This window comes from Convolutriloba macropyga, chromosome 15 (genome assembly GCF_964194025.1).
Source record: "Convolutriloba macropyga chromosome 15, txConMacr16.3, whole genome shotgun sequence".
NCBI lineage: Eukaryota > Metazoa > Xenacoelomorpha > Acoela > Convolutidae > Convolutriloba > Convolutriloba macropyga.
The window spans coordinates 39,745,734-39,768,795 of NC_134482.1; the positions used below are offsets into that span (position 1 = coordinate 39,745,734).

The 23,062-nt window shown below is 36.9% G+C and overlaps 2 protein-coding genes across 5 annotated transcripts in view; one reads left to right on the forward strand and one right to left on the reverse strand.

The window, feature by feature from the left end:
- LOC142354268 (uncharacterized) overlaps positions 1-4,521 on the reverse strand; it is a 301,959-nt gene extending 297,438 nt beyond the window's left edge. For all 4 annotated transcript variants that reach the window (XM_075406530.1, XM_075406529.1, XM_075406528.1 and 1 more), the window contains exon 1: positions 4,498-4,521. The gene's annotated coding sequence lies outside the window, so the exon portion shown is untranslated. The remainder of the gene's footprint in view (positions 1-4,497) is intronic.
- LOC142354270 (uncharacterized) overlaps positions 1-23,062 on the forward strand; it is a 576,654-nt gene that overhangs the window by 2,069 nt on the left and 551,523 nt on the right. The gene's annotated exons all lie outside the window — the stretch shown is intronic.

Here is a 23,062-nt window from a genome sequence, read left to right on the forward strand (position 1 = left end):
AAAAATGTCTGGGTGACTCGAGGAAAGTTTTCAAAATATTAAATGATCTTCAGGGCAAAAATGAAAAGTCAGGTCAAATACCTATGTTGGAAACGGAGTTCGGACAATTAACAAAACCATTTGATATAGCGCAAGAAATGAACTCTTTTTTCTCTTCTGTTGGAGAAAAACTCGTCAATTCATGTGTTCAAATTCCCTTAAATAGCAATGCTTTCAGTCAGCACACTAATTTTTCAATCTGGTTCTATGATACCAATGTAAAGGAGATATCTGATGTCATTGATAACCTGTCAAATAAAACTTCTTGTGGTTTAGACGACGTATGTTCCAAAGTAATAAAGGCTTGTAAAGACGTAGTGTCTCCCTATCTATCAAAACTAGTTAATATGTCCTTCCATCAGGGTATTTTCCCTACTGCCTTGTCCATCGCAAAAGTTTTTCCCCTTTTCAAATCAGGAAATAAAGCTTGCTGTAATGACTACAGGCCCATCTCTCTTTTAATATGTTGGGGCAAAATCTTTGAAAAAATAGCTTACTCCAGGATCTATAATTATCTTGAAAGCAACAATCTCTTACACAAGAATCAGTTTGGTTTTTGGCGCAAGCATTGTACTATTGATGCCATAGCTGAATTTACGGAAAAAGTAAGAGCACTTAATGATAAAAAAACAACGGCAACTGTCTTCATTGATCTAAAGAAAGCTTTTGATACAATTGACCATGAAGTTTTACTCAGAAAGTTTGATCTTTATGGCTTAGTGGGTCCTTGTATAAATTGGATGAAAAGTTTTCTAAGCAATCGTAAACAGTGTGTTGAAGTAAATGGTGTAAGATCTAAGCTGTCTGATATAAAATACGGCGTTCCTCAAGGTTCAATTCTAGGCCCTTTGTTGTTCATCATTTATATAAACGACCTCCCTAAGGCATGTAATAGCAGTGACGTGTTTCTGTTTGCAGACGATACTAACATTGCGGGCATTAACTGCTCCAAAAATGAGCTGGAAGTGGATCTAGCTAGTGTAAACACTTGGCTGTTAAATAACAAATTAACACTGACTTTTAAAAATGTGACTCCAGATTCTAGTTATCTAAACATAGCTGGATCGTGTCAAGTTTCCCAATCGCACTGCAAGTACTTAGGAATCGTTTTGGACAATCAACTTAAGTACAATTACCATATCGAAACAGTTCGTAAAAAACTTAGTGTTCAGTGTGGAATTTTGTGCAAGCTAAGGCACTTAGTTCCTAGAGTTTTCTTGCTGAGGTTTTATGATACAAACGTTAAACCCATAATTCAGTATGGAATTTTAGTTTATGGATGTACATCGCTGAATGCATTAAAGCCTATTCATATTCTTCAAAAGAAAATATTGCGTACAATCTATTTCATGAAAAAAGACGAGCATGTTGGTAATCTTTTTGTCCAGAATAAAATTCTTTCGGTCTATGAACTGTACATATATGAGCTTCTGAAATGTGTTCTTCGTTCTGCTGGAAAATTGCATTCGGAGGAATATATGAATAACCTGTTTCAATATAAAGAAAACCCCCGTTTAACGCGAAGTGCTCAGAAAAATCTTCTAAAATTGCCTTCCAAGTCAAACAGGTTTAAAAAATGTTCGTTAGCCTATAGAGGAGCTAAATTGTTCAACTTGCTGATTGAAAACGGTGTTCTTGAAACACCTCTTGAGATAGATAATGCATTTTTTTCCAAAATTGTTCATAGTATAAGGGATCTATATATTCTAGGCAATATAGACTTAACTGACTTTGTGTTTGGATAGTTAAAGTATAGTATAGTGAATAGAGCAGTCAGACTTCCTCCTAACGAACTTCTAAGAATTCCTGGCCACAAAAGTGGTGCGGGTTGTTCGTTGCAGGGGGAGGAAGTCTGTCAACGTTACATAGATCTTGGGTTTTGGAATCTTGACACTTGGGTGTCAGAACCTAACCTTGATCAATGTAACGTACCCCTTCCCTCAAACAAATCATGCATCACTTCAAAGCCTCTCAGTATGCGCTACATCAGTCAGGTAGCTAAAATGCAAAACAATTTCATTTTTTCTTTAAGTTACTCTTTTTTTTAATGTTTCGTTTTTTTACTTGCTTTGGTGAGATTGGGGTACTTAAATGGACTTAGTTGATAATTATTCATTTTCTGTAATACAATGTTATTGGATTAGGGCAGCTTCAAGTGAACTAATTGGTTCCGTCTGCTGTCCCCTCTGTGCTAAATATATATTAGACTTTGTGTTGCTAGTATTATTTTGTATCAGAGAAATAAATTCTTCTTCTTCTTCTTCTTCAGGAGTGATGTTTGTGACAACTCTTTATCTGAGCTGCTGAGGCTGAATGATCTATTGTCTTTAGGGATATTTTGTTTTTTTTTGGACCCCCTACGTACTTCAACCATTTTTTTTACTCTTAATGATGTAAGGCTAACCTCCCTACAGCTTAGCTAGTGGCAACCAGTGCCGGTCACTTGAGAAAAATTTGATCGACCTTGATTGGGTATATTGCTATTGGTCAATTTGTTTTACTTTTTTCTGCCAAACTTGCCTGACTAAAGCTGCCTACTGGTCTATGAGGAAATTAATTGCATTTAGTTTATGGACAATTTTTGTCTACTGTATGTTTCTCTCATTAAAGTGAGAAGTTGTAAGAGATTTTTTCTGTTTCCTATTAGGTATTTGTTGCTCTCGAACGGAATTTGACGAAATTGTAAACGTGTGTGTCCTTTTTCAATGCAAAAAAGTGTCTTTTTCACGCTTGACTTCTGAGTTTTTGCGTGATCTAAATTGCTTCCATCCCGAAGAAATCTTGTTTGTAACATAAAGGCGAGTTAAGTGTTGAAGTTGGAAAGATGAAATAGAATAGTTGTCAGACTGTTATCATGGAGGTTGCTTAGTTTTTGCAACCATAAAATTCTGTAACCAGCACCACCTCTAAATTAAATTGCGCCGTCTGTGTCGTTCGAGAGCATTTCGTGAGGCGTTAGTTGGTTTTGTTTTCCCGAACAACAGAATAAATTGTGCAAGAACAGAACATATTTTCAATGGGTTTTTGAACTCCAAGAAAAGTTTGCAGAACCTGGGCGAAACTGGGGTAGGGGCTCGCTCATTTTGATGGCATCAGCAGCGGGGGGGGGGTTCAATTGACCTGATGCTTAGTACCCTTGAACCACCCCCAAGTGTGCAAGAAGGCATGAGTCGTCAACTAGGTGATAAACAACAACTTTTTGATTAGTCAACTCTTTATAACGTACAAATCTATTCTAGTTTGTGAGTATAATTTTTTTGGAAGGTTAACTGTTTCTTATTTTTCAGGTTTGCGAAAATCAATAGGGTGAAATAGCTCTTTTATGGTTCTGTTTAGTCAGTTATCCCTGCCAGTTAATTAGAATTATTTTACAAGTTTGCGTGAGTTTAAATCCGCGAATGTAGCGGTACTAGAGAAAAGCATGGTCACTGACACTGAATATTACGTCAGCTATCCAATAATCCTAATTATTACATGAGGTTTCCAATATTAGATAGTATTACAGGACAGTTTACGTAATCACCAGTATCAATGAACAGTTTTGTTCGTAGGACAGCTATATAAATGCATGCGAGAATTACTCACACCTGTACGCTTCGAAGATTAAGACTGCTGCTTTCGACAGATGTTGTTAATCGTTTCACCCTGTGGCCTGGGGCTCCTTTCAATACATTAATAGCTTTTGATACGCCGAAAAACGAGTCTAATATTGACGAGGTGGATTTTGGTGTTGAAAGTTGCTGACTAGTGCCCGTAGATGTTTGAATAGCCGTTGCTTCCAATTCTTTCCGAGAATTTATTGCTAAGTATCCTTTTTGCAAAAGTATTGGTCAGGAGCCTGGAGAAATATCTTGTGCTTTACCAGTCAGGTGAACCAAATGGTTTCCGAGTAGCTTGATCTGGATCAAACTCGACACCTTTTTTCTTGACTCCACGATATTTCATTTCTCCAATAAGCAGATTAATGGTTTTCGTCGCTCGTTTTTATTGACCGGTTTTTCCGCTTCTGTGCTTTTTTGAGTGGTTTTTAAGGCTTCCGCTAGAAGTAGCTGTTCAGCAATTTCTGCGGGTCATTTTGTAAAAGGTGGCGTGTTGTTTCACAATTTGTTGCTTCCTATACGTAATACGATCTTATCCTACTGGCCTGTTCGGGGATTGAACTACTCGCTGTCAATCTTTCCAGCAGGTAACGATTTTGTTGGAGTAGGAATACTCGAGGTGGTTCAGTTGAGAGTTTGAGTTCCTCTTTCGGGAAGTTTTGAAGATGTGATATCTCATGGAAGAATCTTCATCCACCATGCCCGGTAGGACGTGTCTTTTACTGGTGAAAAGAAGAGAAACTTTGGAGCAATTATAGAACCGGGAGTTCTTTGATTTCGATCTTTATTTGAATAATTTGAGCAATTTTCTGACCCCCGTTCCATCTGAAAACATACGGTTTGACAAAAAGTTTAGGACCTATTTAATAAGTTTATCACAACAATAAGTCTTCTACTTTTTAATTGCCGGAAAGCGATAGCTGAGGCTATTATTGGCCTTCTCTTGGTTTTTTAATTCAAAGAAATGTTTGGATCTAATTTTTTTCTGAATGGTTTTCCTAATTCGTTCATAGTCAGTTCTAGGTCTAGTTATTTGTCCTGAAAATCCTTTGAATTGTAGGTCAGGACTTGTCCTGCTATATATTTTTTTTTATCTCGTCAAGATTTTTGTTCGATCATATGACGTCACAATCATTTCCAACCTGCTTTTGTTCATTCGTTTATACAATTTCAACTGAATTGCTTGCTTGACGTCATTTTTCACTCTTAGTGGAGCGAGTTTTTTCATTCGCGTCATGAAGTTTTTGGTTACACGTGACTTACTTCACTCTCAAAAATGACTTCCGCACTCTGAAATTGACATTTCTTAACTTTAATTAAAGAGATAATGTCAATTGAACGTGTTTCGCTCCAGTAGAAAGTTATTTGAGAGCAGCAATAAGTTAAACAGATTCCTACTCAAAATGTAACATCTCAGCTTTTAAGAAGAAATCTATTTTTTGTCTGTTTCTTTTACTATCTTTTTGAGACTACAGATCTACAAAGGTACTGCGGCTATTTTCTGGCAATCTGGCAGCTATGTTAGTTTTTTTGCTGTTGTCTTTTAGCGTTATTTGTTCAGCGTTATTTATAATTTTAAAAAAATGCCAATTGCTTTATGAATTCGTAGAGCTGGCAGAACCCGGAACCAGGCAACATTCAAACTGCTCTGAGGGGCGTCGTTGCATTCACGTTTTAATTGATTGGTAAAAACTGAGTTTTATCGCAAATCACGACTAGTGAGTTAATATAGATTTTTGTCGCTCTGTTGTACTGCCACTTTATATGGTGCAAACAAAAATTGTAAAATTCAATCACTTCAGCAAACGCAGAGACAGTATTGAATGCAAAATGGCAACCTCTTATATCTACACCTCAGTTTTCCTGTCTATATGTGTACATGTAAGAACATTTTTTAAATTGTGGTCTAATAGATGTGCTGCTGTTTTGAAATTTCAAAGTAAGTCTATGATAATTATTGCAAAATCAAGTAGACTTATGGTGGGACCCCAAAAAACTGGATAATTTGGATCACTTCGTTCTAACCCCGTCCTTTCTTTCAGTTAAAATGGCAAGTTACAAAGCTTTCCAAATATTCGGAGAGGCTTGAATTTTTGTGGGCGGAATGTTGTCGAAATTTTAAACAGTGGGTTTAGTAAACAAAAAAATTTCTCAAACCTGTCCGGGTCAGGTGAAACCTGTCACAGTTTTTAATGGCGTACCCACTCTACTCTACTCTTCAATTGACCTTTCTGACTGAATCAAGCTACAATATAATCAAGCATCGCCTGTCTCTCGAGAGCATTTCGTCCGCCGGTAGTCGATTAGGATCTATTCTGTTTCGCCACCCCCCACCCCCAGCTTAATGAGCATAAATCGTTGATGAACCCCGAGGCGCACGTGCTGTTTTCTTACATAGTAACGTGCTATATAACATATAATTTGTAACTGGGGGTCATAAAAAAACACTTGGGGGGGGGGGGGGGGCGAAACAATAGATCCGTCGATTACGTTTTGAATTAACAAATAAATTGTTTCAGAATCATAATGACCTCTGACAGCATTGATAATATGATCCGGAAAACCCTTCATAGATATCCGGATTTCCCAAAACCAGGAATTGATTTCCTTGATATTTTCCCTCTTTTCCATGACTCATCAGTTTTGAAAACAATCACTGATAAAATCAGCAGCACGATTGAAGAGTTCGCCCCAGATGCAACAGCAATTATAGCCTTAGAAGCGAGAGGGTTTTTGTTCGCTCCAGTCGTTGCCATGAACTTGGGCATCAAATTTGTGCCCGTTCGGAAAAAAGGAAAGTTACCAGGGAAAGTTGAGAATTACTCCTACTCGCTAGAGTACGGACAAGATAGTGTTGAAATGCAAACTGACGTGTTGACAAAAGAAGACAAAGTTGTGTTGTTTGATGACATTTTGGCAACTGGAGGAACCGCATCTGTAAGTTGAATTACTCGATAATTTTTTGTACCAATGTCGTTTTTGGGTCTTGAAATGTATCCTTCAAGTATACTACAGAATTACAACCCCATTATGACATCTCAACTGTAAATGGATGAAAGGTGCTCATTATGTGGAAAATAGCTGCTTTATATATATACTCTGCTGTAATATATATCTCAGCTGCTTTAATATATATACTCACTATATAACTCAGCTGCTTTAATATATATACTCACGCTTGTAGCTTTTTTAGTCCACATGCTTTAAGGTTAGGATTGTAAATGTTGGAGTAAAATTTGTCACACAGTATGATCAGCTGCCTCAGAATTAGGTTAATCTCTTTACTATCCGGGCAAGGAAATTTTGCAACAACGTGAAAACCAGTGTCGAGATTTTGTCACTATTATAGTCGAGATTTGCGAACTTGCTCCTGCATGAAATTAACCGAATCCGTATAAAAATTTTTTTTATCAGCCTACGTATCGTGGAATGAATGTTGCTACTAATTACTTCAGACCCAATTCAGCTATCTCGCAGTTAGTGCAGAGTCTTGTCAATTTTTAACTGTTGCAACTTGTATTAAGTTTACATAATGCACTCCATTATGCCTTAAAGCGTAGTTTCTAATTGTTGAAAGTTATTTATTTTGTGTCCTTAGTCCTCAAATCAGTTCCGATTACCTTAACAAAACCGCTCAGAATAAACTGGCTGATACTAAATACGTTTACATGACAATTTACCCAATTCCATTTTACCCAATGCCATTTTACCCAATGCCATTTTACCCAATGCCATTTTACCCAATACCAACTTACGCAATGCTCTTTGATCTTTTCGTTCAATTATCCGATTGCAAATCAGCAGCTGCTATTAAAAGGATGATTAATTGCTCTCAAACGAAGTTTGTAGCAATTATATTAGTCCTGTCGGTCTTCTATGCGATTTTTCGCTTGACTGATTTTTCGTCTGAGGCTTTTGACTTTTCGTCCTCAAAAACGGGATAAACAGGTAGCGCCCAGCGGGCATTAAGTGCTCTTAGAGCCTTTCAGCTCTGTTTCAGCTCGAACTGCTTTGGAGACTTATACTTATTGTGTGAAGGGCGGTTATTAGAGGTTGAGAACCCCCCCCCCCCCCCCCCCCCGTGGCTACGAAGCCAACCGCTCGCCGGTAGTTTGAGTGTAATTCGCCCGACGTTAGTCGGTTATGTTTTAAAATATTTGTGGACAATATAATCCCATGTTTGTTTGTGATAGTTTCATATCAAGTCGCACATGCCATTTAGTTATATAGTCGTCTTATCCCTTGTTCGGTTGTGATGGTTTCATATCAATCCCACGGGCCATTTATTTTATAGTCGGCTTTAATAGTTGTTCTGGTTGATTTAGCAATAGGGTGAATTGGGTAAAATGGCATTGAGTATAACGGCATTGGGTAAAATGGAATTGGGTAAATTGTCCTGACACCACTAAATACTACGTACGTGGAGTTATTAGTGGGGTCTGTTGTTAGGTGTCTGCACTCCTCTCTTTCTCCATTTTCATGCTTCTACAACGCCCAATGTAATTACATAACTTGGAGAGAATAAGTTTTTAAATGTTTTTCGTACTTCGTAATATGAATGTAACTAGTTATCAAATTTAAAAGTAGTGACGCAAAAAACAACCGACAATATTTTGGTGTTCTCATTATAGCCCAATCTCATTATAGCCCAACCCCCCCCCCCCCCCAGCTTAGTGATCATATAACGTATAGCACGCCATCATGGTAAGTATACCATAAGGGGGGCTGTAATTTGTATGGGGGTATAATGGGAAATACATAAATAGTGACAGAAAATCTCGAAAACAGCTATTTGCCAAGATGGATTTTGGTTTTAGACGTAATTATGCCCAATTTTGATCGTTGGGATTAATATTGGGCTGTTGTTCGTTAGTGTTATTTTTTTGCGGGGATCATTTAATAGGGTTCGAATACGTGGCACCATCTGTCTTCTTACGTCACTAAAATGGTTCTATTCGTCAGTATTAGTGTCTGCGGATTTAATAAATTTCATAATAAAATTTCAACAATCTTCCCGCTACGACGGGAACAACTTATCAGTCAATTTCTTTGTTTTACTTTTACTGTCACTGCTTTCAGATGAGCAGTTTATTTTCATGCTTTAATGCCACGCAAAAGGGCCGTTGGCTTCCATTTGAAAATAGGGATCTTTTCCGTTTGTGCCCCCACCTGCTTAGTTGGTGCATATTATTTGCAACCCGCAGACGCACGTGCTATATTTTTACATAATAATTTACTATGTAATGACACGTGCTCTGTAATTGGGGTGTGCATAACGTACTGGGGGGTACAAACGGAAATGATCCGAAAATAAAAATAACAAGATGGTCGGTAGTATAAGTTCGCGCATAATAATAGTGTAACTCCACTTATTGGATCTTTTCCGTTTGTGCCCCCCCCAGTACGTTATGCGCCCCCCAGTTACAGAGCACGTGCCATTACATAGTAAATCATTATAGTAAAAATATGGCACGTGCGTCTGGGGGTTGCAAATAATATGCGCCCACTAAGCTGGGGGGGCACAAACGGAAAAGATCCCACTTATTCGCATTCACGGCTCATCTCTACGAAATAATTTAGATACAAAACTTTTGAAACAAAACATTAGTTTTGGAATGAAACTGCATTGTCTTGATGCCCTGAATTTTAGTTATTATTTGCGTGTTATAAAGTTGTGCTTCAAGAATTCTTTGAGGTTTTGGCATGGAAACGGAATAGACTGGTATAACGAGGTTGCATTGTGCCTCACTAAGCTCTCAGGCCATAATGCTCTCTAACCTAGCAGGCAGGTTGTCTGGAATATTTCAGCTTTACAAAAAGGGTTTGATAAATTTGACGTCTAGAACTTTTTACATTTTACTTGGCTTTTTAATTGCTCTCAAGCGAAGTTTGGCGCAATTATATTAGTCCTGTCGGTCTTTTTATGCAATTTTTCGCTTGACCGATTTTTTGTCTGACGCTTTTGACTTTTCGTCCTCAAAAACGGGATAAAAAGGTTGCGCCAGCGGGCATTAAGTGCTCTTAGAGCCTTTCAGCTGTTTCTGCTCAAACTGTTTTGCAGACTTATACTTATGGTGTGAAGGGCGGTTCTTAGAGGTTGAAGACCCCTCCTCTGGTGACCCCACCCACTATTGCCCGCACCCCCCCCCCCTGCGCGCTGTTACCCCCACCCCCACTGTTGCACCCCCAGCACTCTGTGAACCCCCGTTTCTAGCTACTGACGAACAACCGCTCGCTAAAAACACGCAAAATTATACAATTTTGCAATTTTCAAGCTTTTTGAAAATTTTTGATTTTTATTTTTATCAGCTCTAGGTGTCAAGGAACCTTCTCTAGGTTTTTATAATAGGTGACTGCATAGTTCCTAGTGGTAATGGAATGGTTTCAACATTTTAACATGACGAATTTTATCATTTTTTTTGACAAAAAGTGCAATTTTTTTTTCAAGTTTTTTGACATTTACTTTTCCTTTTTCTGGTCTTTCCAGACCGACGGTCCAGAAAAGATCGTAAGAGGTTTGATAATAAGTAACTGACAAATTTTTATTGGCCATGGAATAGTTTTTCAACTTTTAAATGTTCCAAATTTTAGCAATTTTTTTTTATAAAACTGGCTTTTTTCAAGTTCTTTGAAAATTTTTGTCGTTATTCAGGTTTATTTCAGCCTCAAGAACCAAGGAACCTTCTCTAGGGTTTGAAATTAGGTTAATGTATAGTTTCTAGATGTAATGGCATGTCTTGCAATATTTTAACATCACGAGTTTTAGCATTTTGACAATTTTTGCCTTTTTTTCAATTTTTTGAGATTTATAATCATTATTCAGGTTTTTTGAGCCTCAAGGCTCAAGAAAACCTCCGTTAGTGTTTGATAATAAGTTACTGGAAAGTTTTTATTGATCATGGATTAATTTTCAACTTTTTAATATCGCAAGTTTTAGCAATTTTTACTTATAAATATTGCAATTTTTTTTAAGTTTTCTAAAATTTTGGGTCAATTTTGTTTGTTTTCTCTAACCTCAAGAGCCACGGAACTTCTATGGTTTACTCATGTGTTACTGCAAAGTTTATAGATGTAATAGTATCTTTTTCAAGATTTTAATGTCACGAATTTTAGCAATTTTTAAAATAATTTTTTTTATGTTCCAAGTATATGGATCTTTTTGAGCCAGTGAAACTATTTCAGTCTTGAAACGGATACGGGATAGTATCTTGAGACAATAAAATGGTTCTTAAGATAGTAATATCTTGAATTTTATCAAGATTTTGTAAATGTTTGCAAACTTGATAAAAATTTGCAATTGTTTCCAGAATTTTTTAATATTTTTTGTCCTTTTTGAGTTTCACGACAATTACTGGCCAACGAAACTTTGAAGTCTCAGATATGGATTACTTGACAGAATTTTTGAGACAGAAAATGGTTTTGAACTTTTTTCTACTGCGAATTTGAAAACCATTTGATTTTGCCTTTTTCAGTTGTTTTTATTTATTTACTAACAAGGCTAGAAAACTAGAAGTTGCAGAGTGGAATCCCATCAAGGAAAATATTCCAATCTTTTTCTCTCTCTGGCCGTTAGGGTTTCTTTCCTTCTCTTTCGTTCACGTTTTGTCTCTCTATATTTCTCTCTTTTTGTTGATGCCGCAATTCAGCTGCTGTTATGTGGCGTAATGTCATCATCTCAGATCCTCATTAACAATGAGTTGCAGTAGCAATGTTTTTATCGTAAATGAGTTAACAGGCACTTTTTAGGAAATCATTGTTAATTGCTCTCAAAAGCAATTTTGAGCAAATCCTGTTTCTCTTTTATGCAGTTTTTTGCCTGGCCGATTTTTCGTCTGACCCTTGACTTTCGTCTTCAGAAACGGGACAAAGAGGTTGCGCCCAGTTTGAAATAAGTTCTCCTAAAGCCGTTCAGCCCACTTGTCTTCAAGTATGCGATTAACAGAAACTGTTTTGGAGACTTATACTTACGGTGTGAAGGGCGGTTTTTAGAAATTGATCCCACACCCCACCCACCCACCGCCCCCACATCAGTCCCCCCCCCCCCCCCCCCAATCCATTTTTGCATCCTCGCTGCTGTGCACTACCTCTGCGCTCACCTTGTGCCCCTTCAATTAATCTGAAGCTAGCGTCACTAAACCGTGGCTAGCTACTGACGAAGCTAACCGCTCGCCGGTCGTTTGAGAGCATTCACCCGACGTTAGTCGGTTATGTTTACTTTATCTAAACTTTCAAGTTATAAGAATTTTTGTTCTCCTTGCCTCTGACGATCTCTCAGGTATAGAAAAAGGTTTGTTATCCTGAAATTGTTGTAGCATTTGGCATTAAAATGACATAATGCATGATGGTGCTTTTGATTAAAATGTTTGCAATCGATCGTCTTATCTCATTAAACTTACGTTGGTTGGGTCCGAAAAAAAGCCTTGACAGAAATTGTCTAAGCGCGCTCGAAAAGCCAGATCGTTTTGGGGAATTAAATCTGCCGGACATTTGGCTTATAAAGTTCTTATAAAAGGAAAAGTTCATAGGACCAGAGGCATGAACACCTGAGTACGGGGGGAAACATTTTACACGGATTCATTTTTTCATTTGAATGGACTTTTTTTCATATTTTCATCTGCTGATTTGCAAATTCTTGAAGTTATCGGATGCCAATGGGTTTTCCATGAGTAAATATAAGTAAACTCCCCCCCCCCCCCCCCAAAAAAAAGTTGAAGATTTTAGAATTGGTTTTCTATGAGTAAATATAAGTAAACTCTCCCCCCCCCCCCCCCAAAAAAAAAGTCGAAGTTTAAAGATTTTGAAACTATTTTCCTGTAAAAAATGTAATCTGAAGTCTCGTCATTTTTCTGATAAGATTGTTTAAAATATTCGAACGAAGCAGGTAAAGGAAAATTTTGAAATAAAATTTGGAGCAATAACCTAAAAGGCTGACTGCGAAAAACATCACTGATATTCGATAATTACACCGACGATTGTTAAAGCTAATGAGCTCTGCCTTTTTGGATTTCAGCTCTATCTTACCCATAATGAAGTTTTTTAAGCTGTTTTTACTGCCATCTTAAGTGATATAATTGGAGATGAAATCTTTTTCCGTGAAATATTTTTGACTAAAGAAAAGAATTGGGTTATTGAAAAATTTTTGGTTCTTTCCAGATTTTGATGTTTAATTTGTGACGTTATTCTATGACATTTGCTGAATTGAAACGACATCGGTTCTGTCATTTATAAGCAAAATAAAGCATTCCAAAGAATCGACTATACTGAATTCTTTCAAAATATTTGGAAATTTGTCAACAAGCGAAAAAGGACCATCATTGATAAAGGTTTTGACCAACTAGAAAGTATAGCAATGCTTAAATGTAGAGTTTAATATGAGCTCAAGACTAGTAGAATTTAGGACAATGCAAAATTTCTCAAAAACTTTAATAGAAAATTACGATTTAAATATCTGTTGACAAATTCTAATTGTGCTAGGATTCGTGATTTATTAACTTCGACGAATTCAAATTATATAAAACTATATAATTTGATAAACTTCAAAAACTCGTTGTTGTTTTCTATTTACTGATAGCTTTCAATTGAATTCTGAACGGTATTTAATTCAGCACATGTTGGACGTTTTAAACGTGGCAGGATTTTGGTGCAAAATTATCTTAGATAATAAAAATGCGCATAGCTGTTCATAGCCCTCACATTTTTGTACAATAAACTGATCTTTTCCGTTTGTGCCCCCAACTAATTGAGTGCACATTATCTGCATCACGTGCCATATTTTTACATAATGATTTACTGTGTAATAGCACATGCTCTGTTACTGGGGAGCGCATAACGTATGTGGACACAAACGGTACAAACGGACACATAACGTAGGTGGACACAAACGGAAAACATCCCATTAAACAAGGCGGTCGACGAATTTGGCGAACAAATTAACACTTGAGAATGTCCCTCCCCCTCTTTGTGGGTCGGAACAATAAAGAGCGTGTCCGAGATCTCTTGGAACTTTTCCATCTTCATAAATTACTGGATATTCAACTTTTAACGCACACCGGGCGCACGTGCTATATTTTACATAGTAACATGCTATATAACAACGTTTAATTTGTAACTGGGGGCTGAAATAGAATAGATCCCCCTTTCCCCCTTGTGCTCAATTTCATCTGTTCTTCTCAACGTTTCAAATTTGAACGTTCATTTTTGAATTTAATGCTGTGATTTTTGTAACGCTTGGTTATTTGTGTCTCCCATTATAGCCCCCCAAAGCTTATTAGTCGTATAACCTATAGCCCATCTCTTGGTTAACATGTCATAATGGGGAAGGGCTATAATTTCGTGGGGGTGCTATAAACGGAAGACCGGCTCATTTCTACGGGAGACACTATAGATGCAAGTTGTTTTAGGCGGCAGTTGCCTTGTTGACCAAACTGAAGGTGCCTTGTTGTTTGTGTCTCTTCGTGATTGAACTCACCTTTCTCAGTGGAAGACAGAAAGTGGAAGCAAGTTTGCAAAACTCGGCATCAAACTCAAACTTAATTCACTCCTTATGCTCGATATCAGGTGAACAACTCAATCAAATGCCAATCAAATCATCATAAATAACTCAAATCATCTTCATAAATCATCATAAATATTCGGTGCTAAATATTTTGGGATCTACCCCCCCCCCCCCCCCCCCCCCACCCAAAAGCTTAGTGGACATATAATTTGTACGCCCCCTAGTTTCGAACACAGTTTCTAACTTGGGGTGATAGATCCTTGGTTCTTAATTAATCTTGATCAGAGTAACTTCGTGCGATAGCATACTCGTGTACCAGCGGGAAAGAATTAATGTTAATCAGGGCAGTGCACGTAATCTTAATAGGGGGCAGTTATTATTAATTGCGATGCAATTAATAGTAATGGTGGGTAACTTAGTTAAGTTTTAGCTATGTTGATTATTTTTGCTCTAATAATTGTTTTCATAGTATGATAACTGGTAAAAGTTGCAGCATGTGGTAATGCATCAGTTAATCTGATAAGCAAATTGTCACTTTGCTAACTTCTTTATTACAAATTGCCTAATATAATATTTATTTTTTGTAACCTAGAATAAACAGTTACTTTACTTTATTTTTTCTCAAGATTAAGTTTATTTAGCAGAGGCTGTATGTGTACAAATATACAGGTTCTTTAAGAAGGCTGTCATATCGTTAGTGTGTTTTTAAATAAAAGAAAACTCTGGAGAAGATTTTTTAATACTGCACCTGCTTTTCTAATATAGTACAAAACGTAATGAGTGATAAATGGCGTCATTTCTCGAGGTTAAATAAACAGATTTTTGTTCCAATGTTTGTTTAATAGCCGCACAGCGATAACTGGGGCTATTATTGGCCTTCCCTTGGTTTTTTACAATTCAAAGAACTTGAATTGTATTGGGGCGCTGTCTTTTTTTTAAGATCTGTTCACACATTTTCATGATTTTTGAAGTCAAATTGGAGTAGTGATTTTTGTCACGCCGAAACAGGAAGTGGAGCGAATAAGCGAGTGGTTTTGCGGCGTGAAATTTTTTCGCTCTAATTTTAAAGTAGAATGAGAAAACGGTGTTTGAACAAAAATTCGATTTCTCGCTACTGGTTTTTGTGCACATGCGGCAATTTCACTTTGATTTAAACTGTTTTTTTCAATTTTTTGGATTGGATTTTTTTCTAAATGGTTTTTCCAATCCATGCATAGTTAATTCTAGTCCTAGTTTTTTGTTTCAACCAAATTTCCATTTCTCGCTAGTGGTTTTTTGTCCAAATGCGGCATTTTGACAGTGATTTTTGATTTTTTTAAACATTTTTTTTATCTGATTTTTTTAAGAAATGGTTTTGCCAATTCACTCATAATCCTTTTTAGGTCTAGTTTTTTCTTTAGTCAATGAAAATTCTTTGAATTGTACGTCAGGACTTGTCCTGCTATATTTTTTTTATTTCGTCGCGATTTTTGTTACGACCATATGACGTCACAAGCACTTCAACTCTGCTTTTTGTTCATTCGTTCATGCAATTTCAACAGAAGTGCATGTGTAACCTCATTTTTCGCTCTTAGTGGAGCGAGTTTTGTTCATTCGCGTGATTCAATTTTTGGTCACACTTGACTTACATCACTCTCAAAAATGACTTCCTGACTTTGAAATTGACTTTTATTTACTTTAATTAATTCAAAGAGATAAGGTCAAATGGGTGTGTGTCACTCTAAATGAAGATTATTTGAGTGCTGCTAATAGATGCAGCAAAAACTTATACAGATTTTAATCAAATTATAACATCAGCCTTCAATGAAAAGACGAATTTTTTTGGTCTGTCTTTTTTACTGTTTTTTTGAGACTGCAGATCTACGAAGCTATTGCGGCTATTTTCTGGCAATCTGCAGCTATGTCAGAAAAATTTGTTCCTTGTTTTTCAAAGTTTTTTGATGGTGCACCCTTTCCTGTTTTTCGCTCTAGGTGAACTATTTTGACTCGACCCATTGGCTGAAATTATTGAAACAGGTTGCACAACTGGAAAACTAACAGTCATATCAAATTGAGCCAGCTTAATTGATCAAAAAACTCGGAATTCATGGGGGATTTTAAACCAGCGCGGTTTATTTGGAAGCCAATTCTGGCGGCTCGATAAAGTTCACGGAGGTATACGCAAGTGGTTTTAAAAACTTGCAATAGTAAATCGGTTCTTGATGTGACTTGAATTTTTGAATTTTTCGGTTTCTTGTGTTCCTAACCCTTTTTGCACGTTGCTATTTTTCAAACCTTAAAGTAGCTAAAATTGTCACATTTATTCCAATATGTTTGGTTTTTGTACTACTTAGATTATTGATGAAGTTTCTGTTAAATACTAAATGTATTCTATTTTTTTCGTTCATCTGTTAAGGAAGTAATTTCATTGACTTTTGTTAATTTTTTAAGTGAATGACAACCTAACTAGCAGTCAGATATTTGCACATTTTTGCTAAAACAAAACATTGTTGCATATTGTACTAAAGTAATGTTTATGTTGAATACTTAGCTTAACTAAGCTAAGTATTCAAATTACATCATTCCAAAAATAGAATGATGCAATTATGCTGAACCATTCAAATTGCGTAAAATGTCCGTCTGTCCAGCCAAACGGACATTTTACCGTCCAGCCAGCAGGACGGGAATTATCCCGTTCTGAGAACTATATATAGCAAAGAAAGAATCACAACTTTGAGAAATTAAGAATTAATAACTCAGAGAAACTGAGAATTTAATATCTCCAAATCGAGAAAGTAATCTCAACACAAAATATTCCAAAGTGAATTGCTAATCCAATCTTCTCAACTATATCGAATAACGAATAGTTAGAGATAACTTTCAAGTCAGGACTTTATCCAAAGGGGAATAATAAGTTACTGGTAACAGTTCGAGTTAGTAAAGTTTTTACTAACTTTCCCGACCTTCTCCTCTTTCTAACTTTCATAACTTTCTAACTTTTATAACTTGAAGTTTTAACTCTTATAACCTCAGAACTTTACTTGTAAATTTATCTATGTTAGAATTCTATACAGATTATATAAAACTTATAACTAGATCAATTAGCCAAATTTACTTACTTAGATCAATAAATACTTTTATGAGACTTATCAGGCTTAGAAAGATAGCATATACTAGGAGTACGACCATCGAGTCAGAAGTTTGAACCTTCGCAACCCATACCCTCTAGTATAAACTGGTGCGACCAGTGAGGCACGCATAAACATCCTATCTTCTAAGCAAAAAATAAAATAAAAAGCCTAACATAATGTCCTCAGGAGGAACACCGAGTAGTACAGCTCCCTCAACCGGCTCCGGTGGTACAGGCACAACAACTGTAAGTTCCGGATCCGGCAGCAGTACTACAGTAACAAGAACATTAATTGATACCCCCCTCTCTCATCCTAACATGTCGCTTGTCACTTTCTCGGGAAATGACCCTAGACAAAATGCAAGTGACTTCTGGAACTCCGTTGAACAAAAAATAAACGTCTCCTTAGGTACAACGTTACCGACAGACCCCACTGCATTAACAAATCACCAAAATAGACGCAAAGCGCTATTTGGATCACTACTGACAGAGACTGCATTAGAGTGGTACAATACTATAGACCCCACAAGAAATCTCGACCAAATCAAAGGAGATTTCATAAATAGATTCACTGATAGCCGTGATCAATTTAAGTATCGACTAGAATTAGAAGGTGCCACCAGACAAGAAGGGGAACTAATTAAAGATTATTTCCACCGAATTAAGCATGCTGTTGATAGAGGATGGCCTGAAAAAATACCTGCACGATTAACTGATCCTGGCCAAATTGCTACTGAACGAACAATACAGCAGCGACAAAGAGAGCAAAAGTATATTGACTTTGCCATAAGAGGTTTAGGGCCCCCCTCATTAAAACGCAAAGCGCATGAATATAGGATAGAAAATCCGGATAAAACATGGAACGAAATACAAAACCACTTAATAACAAAAGACTTAACATTTACTGTTAGCACTGACAGCACAGTAAAACAAACAAATGATAAAATCAGTAGCCTTGAAGCACAAATTAAAGAGCTTACTAGCCTAATAAGAAATAATGAAGTCAGCGCTATTAACTCAGGTTCCTTTAAAGACCCCAATGTAAAAGGACGACCAAATAATACACGCTTTTGTAACTATTGCCGTAATCATGGGCATTCCATTTCTAACTGCTCTAAGCACAGGATTGATGAAGGATTTAAAAAGATGAAAAGAGAACTCACTGAGGAAAAGGAGAAAGACATCCTTCAGTACTGACTACAAAAAGCAGACTAACAGTAAGCCGTATTTTAATAACCAGAATCGCCCAAATAATACTAACAGTGGATATGACAACCGCAGATACGGAAATAAACACTATAATAATAATAATAATAACAAATCCTATGAACAAAAATTTCCCCAAAACAACCAATTTAGTCCCCATGAAACTGAAGCTAGGCAATATTATGAACGTGAAAATCAAATTTTTCAACGTTCTTATCCCCCCCACGCTCATAATAATCAATTCCAAGCATCAAGCAGTAGATATTATGATCAACAACCCCGCTCGTCCCACTCTGTTCACTGGGTAGAGGATCAAAACCAACAAACAGAATATTACGATCAGAATAATTACACCGATGCTATCACAGACTTCTTTCCTTTAAACTTCTAAAGTCTCCGAAAGTTAATACAAATAGTAATCCAAAATCCAGGATTTACCTGAACATGTGTTATTTCACCACCGGAGACATAAATAAAAATAGTGGACTTGAGATTGAGTATCTGATTGACCCAGGCTCGACACGTACGATAATAAATTACCCCACATTTCTAGAAATGCAAAAGTTGAACCCGAGCATGAGAATCTTCTCAGCTTTCAATATCACAAAATCCTATAATGGATCACACATTCGTATGTTAGGCCATACTACAGTAACATCATACTTTGACACTGACGGAAAGTATGAAGCAAACTATAAAGTATGGGTTACACAAGAAGGAACGTCTAACCTGATTGGTGTTGATTTCTGCCATATTTTCTTTAAAGCTCTGTATTTCGATATTCCTGCTGTAGAGTTAAAAGAACACACAGGAGTAATCAGTTATGGAACACTGAATAACGAAAAACAGTATCCACAAGTATCAGAGATAGAAGCAATAATCTTGTCTCAGCCACTTTATATACAGGCAAGATCAACCTACTTGTACAAACACCAAAACACTGATTTATGTTACCCCAAAGGCACTTCTTTTCTACCGCACAAAAATACAGTAAAAACAGAACTAGTGTTTATTAACACAGTCTGTACACAAAAAGAGAAAACACTACCTATACTAATAGAAAACCACAAAAATCACCCTATTACACTTAATAAAGGTATTATTGGGTACGCTGTATGTGATCTAGTATTGAGTCGTGATACGCGCAAATTCAACATGCGCGATTGTAGTGAGTTCGCATACTCAATACTAAATAAGTATGAAGAATTGGATAATTGTTTCATGCTTAGTACAGTTGTTAACTCAGTACAAGAGGCTGAGTCGAACGAATCCGATAGTTGCATAAACTATATTAACCACGAAGAACAGTCAATATTCAATAGTAGTATGGCTATTGTACACACAATTTCTAAGGACTGCACTATGAGCAAAGCCTTTGCACTCATGCTGTGTAAAAGGTTCCCCGACTTGACAGAACATTGTAAGTGGCAAGTAGAAGTGAACGATCGTGACCGAAATACAATAAACCAAAATGTATTACAATACATTGCTCCTAGTCTCGGACACCACTTCTTCAGCCTAATAACTAACGAAAAATACAATAGTAAACCAACTATTGAAAGTATTACAACTGCACTATTCGAACTTCGCAATATACTTCTAATGCAGAACATTAGATGCATAGCTATGCCAAAAATCGCATGTGGATTAGACAAAATGAACTGGTCTGAGATATCTGCATTGCTATACAATGTATTCAATTCTTCGGGAATTAAAATATATGTTTATGTGAGTAAAGCCGAAATTAATCAAATGCCGTCCTCTACACAATACACAGATGAAAGCATCGAAGAGATATTTGGAATTGTAGGCGATGAAATTGTAAACAAATGCAAAAATGATGCTGAAATAGCAACTGATTTCTCAAGTGATGCAAAAACCTTATGCAAGCCCAATAATACTGAACAATTCCCCAAGTTCAGAACTGAACAAAACCACTTCATTATTCATGAAGTTGTACAAGAAGGACTCGATACACGACCAAAAGATGCAAGTAAAAACTATGCACACTATATCGAGTATCTTAAAAAGTTTGATTTCACACAAAGTGATTTAACGGACGATGAATTCAGAGCACTTCTAGAAGTTCTTGATGATGAGGACGTATACTCCCATCACAAGTATGATATCGGCCGCACGAAACAGAAATTTCACATACCCCTAAAAAAGGACTGCGAATTTAAAAAGCAACGTCCCAGCAAAGTTCCCCTACATTTGCGTGACAAGTTAGAGGCATTAATGGACGAATTAATACAAGCCGGAATAATACGCGAGCTAAATGAGCACGACGATTTAATTAGCTGGTTTGTAAATCCAATTATTATACTACCTAAGAACGACTATGTAAAACTTGTAATTGACGCTTGCTACCTAAACTCAATTACCGATACAAGTAACTCAAGTTGGCCACTCGAGCCACTACAAGTTCTGATGACACGAGTAAATGGTGCATATTTTACAAGTAGTGATTTGTCGTGCGCTTATCATCAAGTGCCCCTTACTGAAGAAACTCAGAAATTAACTAGTTTTATTGTAGGTGGACGTCAATATACCTATCAAGTCGGATTTTACGGCTTAAAGCCCCTTCCGGACTTCTTTAGTAAACTCATGCGTTGTGCATTTGGACCGCTAATAAAGAAAAAGCAAGCAATTACTTATATTGACGATACACTACTACAAGCACAAGATAAACAGGAAATGTTCACAGTAATCCGTGAATATCATGCACTACTGCGTAAAGCAAACTTGAAAGCTGCGCCGGATAAAACAAAATTCTTCTTACGAAAAGTGAAATTCCTCGGGCATGTAATATCGAAAGGGACACTTAGCCCAATCACTTCGCGCATTGCAGATATACAAAACTTAAAAACGCCAGAATCGAAAACCGATGTCCTCAGCGTATTAGGGGCGATGGGATTTTATGCAAATTATGTTATAAACTATCATATAGACGCAAAACCGCTATATGATTTAGTTAAGAATGAAACGAATTTCGAATGGCTGGATAGCCACCAGCAGGTATTCGATAAGTTGAAAGCAAAATTTGCACACGATATTTCCTTCGCTATCCCCAACCCAAAATACCCCTTTCATATACATGCTGACTCTTCCAACTTAGGAACTGGTAGTATATTAATACAACAGTTCCCCGAAGGGAAAAGAATTGTTTCTGCAAACTCCCGTGTATTCGATAAAGCAGAACAGAAAATGTCCCCACAGCATAGAGAACTGTGCGGAATAATATCAGCATTACAAACTTACGAGTTCTACATTATAGGCTCCCCCTATCCAATATATCTATTCTGCGATCACAGACCTATACTATTCCTCTGGTCTCGCCGCGGACAGTTATCACATAGATTCTTTAAGTATCAAGTCGTGCTTACTAAATTTCAGAATCTAAAGATAATATACACTGAAGGTAAAAACCTTGCTTTCCCCGACTTACTTAGTAGACAAGTCCCGCAAGAAGAAGCGAAAAAGTTCCAAATTGAACAGTCCCAAAGGACATTCGCTTCTACATATCGGATTATAAACCGATAAACTATTCAATACTACACTGTGACGAAAAGAAAGCACCCCCAAATACTAGCTATCCGGTAATTGCACATATACCCGGTCAGAAAAAGAAAATACTAAATATAACCGACGAAAATTTTAGTATTAACGACGCAAGCGACGATATAGAGCAGACATGTAGTGCAATATACAATATTGCCGACTCGTTCAGATATGGACGACAAATAAATCAGATCAGAAAGATGTCTTCGGAAAATGTATCTACAGAAAGCCTTAATGACCACACATACGAAGAAATAACCGAAGAGGTACATGCAGTAGGTGACGGTCTTGATGATGACTGGTTAGAATTGCAAAAAGGGAATGTAGATATATCATTAATACAAGAACTAGAACAAGCGAAGCAGGAATACAAACAACGCACACACAAGTGTGATATTGTAGAACCGACGACTCTACATACAGAAGTAGTAAAAGTATCTTGTAAGGACTTACTACTAAAATTAACAGGGTTCACCAAACAAGCTCAACTAGACACAGATACAATTCTGCGCGAACAAATAAATGATCCGGTTTTACAAACCGTTCGCCAGTGGCTAAAAGCAGGCAAAGAACCGCCGAGCACAAGTACAATTAAGCATTGTAAAGGATTACGTGCATACAAAAATATATTTAACCTTCTACTACTCGAGGAACAATATGACTTACTATGCTACAATAAACCAGACGAGAACGGTTTATACGATACCAAAATATGTGTTCCACTATCGCTATTTATGAAGTGTTTTGAGTTAGCACATAATAATCCGCTAAGTGGGCATCGTGGAGACGCATGTACATTTAACAACAATAGTAGATTCTTTTACTGGCCCGGAATGTACAAATGGGTTACAATGCTAATACATGATTGCCTAGATTGTCAGAAGAATAAACCACAAAGACATGATCTAAACGAAGCACCCTTAGAACAGTGGGGAGAACTAGAAACCACCCCATTTCATACTATACACGTAGACCACAAGGGCCCATTTAGGCCTTGTAGTAACCAAAAGAAATTTTGTCTAGTTATAGTAGATAGTTTCTCTCGCTTTATAC